Raw genomic sequence first — 3,606 nt, forward strand, 5'->3', positions numbered from 1 at the left:
TTACGGGTTCCAAATTATTACGTATCAAAGCACCCAACTCTTTAGTTTGCTTCTACCGTTGTATTAAAGAGCGAATCTATAGTTGTTTTCAATTATTTTTGCTGTATAAATACATTCTCGCGCCGACTACGATCGTCTATGGAAAGAGGATTGGCGGGGGAGGATTGTTAAATTTCCAAACAACCTCGTTCTCCGATCGAGATTCCCGGATGCAAGCAACTCGTTACTATACACGTGGATAGATTCGGATCCGGGGAAAATCCGCACCCTCGACGGTGGGACCGGCTAACAGAAAATTATCAGGACCGCGTATCGTTCCCGGAGGGCCCAAGCGCTGGACTCGGCCCGCTCGAAACTCACCCCCTGACCGTTCTTGCCACATTATGTATACGATGTGAGAGAGCGAGACTAACCGAGGCACACGAGGGGATTTCTCGCGGTATTCGTTACTAATGGGCGTTCTATTTAGCGACTCCCTCTGTCCTCTAGGGACGTGTCACGCGTCACTGGGTTCCCGCGCGTCTCCCGCGGTACAATGCTCGACATCGGAACGCCGCTGGATGTCAAAGAGCTAGCAGAAGGCAGGGTAGCTGATGTAGGTGCGCTCGTGTTAATGTTTCCGTGTACATCGATGATTCTTCCAAGGGGTGAAAGTTCTGTCCGTTATATCGTGGGCTAGTTCGAACAGAATAGATATTTCGAGCAACGGTAGAGGGGAAAAGAGGGAAGAAACGCGTCTCTTACGCCTTAGAATCGGAGCTAACAATTTCTTGCGATAGGTTGACAATTTCTGCACGACTCTAGAGCACGTTTCTTTAATATTCGTTAATGATACCTGCAAAATTAACTGGTCAATTAACTGGTCTCTTGAGGGTTGGGACTGACTACTGTTGCGGCACATAGGGCTGTACATGACATCTTGCTTGAAGGTGCCTTTTTGAATGTCTTTCTGTGTCCGTAACTGCACTATCTTTTTTCATTTTCTACAAGCATATATTATAAGCAGGTAAATTAAGATATTCTAGACTTAAGTAAGACCTTTACCTGTTACGATACCTCTAAAAATGGCTTTCTAGAAAGTTTGCGATTTATACCGATGATATGGAGCGCATAGCAGCAAGCGTTAGTAAGTTGTAAGATCGTTAAGAAAACATCGAGTTGGAGGTATTGAAAGGAACGGTGAAAAATCACCACCCGAATAGCCGAAAATATTCGACGGATCGATAAAAGTTCATCCTCTTCCTGTCAGGACAGAAGTTTCACGGTCGGCGTAATATTCGCGCGTCTATATCAGTGAACGGATGCGCGTGAGCGTTGCCGTACGAGCGCGAGATACCATGGAGCGACACTTTTCCGGAAGGGGATGGCGCACGATGCCGGCCGGTCGGTCGGACGGCGTGCCCCTCGATCAACGTCAATCAGCCGTTAAACAATGACGTGCCGCGCAAAGAGGATTTTATTGTATTGCGGAGAGAGAAAAGTTGCTGGCACAATGCGGCCATCCCTACTTTCATGGGGGTTGCAACGGCGCCAAGTCACCCTCGACTATTCTCTTCGACAAGAACGTCGCTGTTCCGCCTCGCTTCTTTTTCTCCCTTCTTTATTCGCGATTTCTTCTTGTCTCGCAGCCGTTACAGTGCGTCAGAGGATGCGCTTTTTCACAATCTGACTATTTTACTTCTACGAACCGTGACGCGACCCACTACCCCCCAAGATGACGCATGCGTCCGCCTCGGATTCTTTCCAACGACGATGGATGCGTGAGAATCGACACGCAGTCGTAATTCGAAAAACGTTAGCTCGATACAACTAAACCCGAGTGAAATATTACGGGCAAGGGTTAGCTCGACGAGGGACGGACGCACGAGCGAAGGGGGTTAAGGATCCGTTGATGCTGATATTTAAAGAGGGTGAACGCGTTTGTTGCAAATCAAATGGATCTTGATAAGGCAACACATAACTGCGGCCAACAAATACACATAGTTTTATGTAAGGGCATTAAGAATACCGGTCGAGGGTCCTTCCTCAGGATCCGTTCGAACGTGTGCATTGTGATGTCAGAATACGGAAATCGATGATACTAAAAAATATTTCTGACATAAGCGTAGTTGTTTTACGGGACATATAATCCGATGTAGTAAATGGTTAGTTACGAGGATACATAGTTGGAATCGAAACGAACGAAATAGGAGGATAAGTCAGGTCGGGAACCCCTGCCCGAAGGGTGTAATCAAAGCACGCCTGCCGATAGACGCATATCAATGAGGATTCGGCATGCCGAAGCGTCCATCTCGCAATCGTGCGAATAGTAAAACCGGCATCGGATACTCATCTCGTTTTTCGTAGAGGGAGAAGTAACCGTTCCTTTCGAGCTATTTTTATGACACTTGGACTTTCCGACCGGCAACATGCTGGAGCACTTGAAGAACACTTGTGCGCATTCCGTTACGTTTACGCAACGACGACGCGAGAGGCGTCCGGGACTCTCAGGGAATTACTTTTCACAGTCCTCCGCGTACCGACGAAGCGAGGACTTTTTTTTCTACGCGAGGCGAGGTTTCTACTACTTTTCTAGAATCCTACGTTACACCGACGACCGTACGAAAACGAGTAATGTTTTTTTTTCTTTTCACTGCATTTATCTGTCAACTATGCGTCGCAATATCCGCCGTTCTTCTTACGCTTTTAAAGTCTTCCGGTTTTTGTGTCCGGAAACGAAGCACCGTATATTTCGGTAAATACATACACATGTAGCTCGCTAGATGATTCTCTACTATTTATCGGTCAGCCTTTCGTACACACCACGCTGAAACGCCCCAAGGATGACACGATAAATCGAAAATAATTTTGCACGGCAACAGGGAGTCGCAACTATCACGATAAGTGCGTTATACGGAGGGAGATGCACTGCTCTCGGAAAAGGTGAGGATAGGAACGGAAGTCTGTAGGCGTGACTGGTATCGACATTTTGAAATTGCAACGTTCAGCGACGTTCATTGTCACCCGTTTCATCCCTGCGTTCCAGAGCGTTCTGTTACACACCAACCTGCTGGCAGCTGGCAAGAAAAATTCAGGAATAGTTTTCTCTAACCCCTCTCAGACCGTTCCAAGTAAAGACACGGAGGAGAGAAAACGTTTCATCTTTGTCGAACGAGTCGTGGAATTCGTGTCCGTGGCTGTCGCTGGAACCAATAGATGGCTGAAATAGGGAGGAGACGAGACAGCCTTTTGCTGGAAATTATCGGTGATACGTCGATAAAGTGCATCTGCAAAGCATCAAGTTCATTGTATATATGTACCTCGCATGAAAGATCGCGATGGACGGTGTTCGGTTCTGATCGATCCCGGAGAATAGCTTTTCGGCCGGGTCGATTAGAACGCTATGTACACGTTTTTGGGAAAAGGTGCTAGTAAAATTGTACTTGTTTACTTACGTTTCGGTGGAGTTGCTCCCATGAAACGACATCGCTTGTGCTCTAAAGACTAAAGACTATTAAAGAAGAGAACGTGCAAGAAAGACACACCACGAGTTTTCTCGTTGTTATTTCTTCGTTTACTGATCTTACAGTGATTAGAGTAAAGCTTAAAGTTAAACGGTCTGTTTCG

The sequence above is a fragment of the Colletes latitarsis genome, chromosome 2, assembly GCF_051014445.1.
Source record: "Colletes latitarsis isolate SP2378_abdomen chromosome 2, iyColLati1, whole genome shotgun sequence".
Lineage (NCBI taxonomy): Eukaryota > Metazoa > Arthropoda > Insecta > Hymenoptera > Colletidae > Colletes > Colletes latitarsis.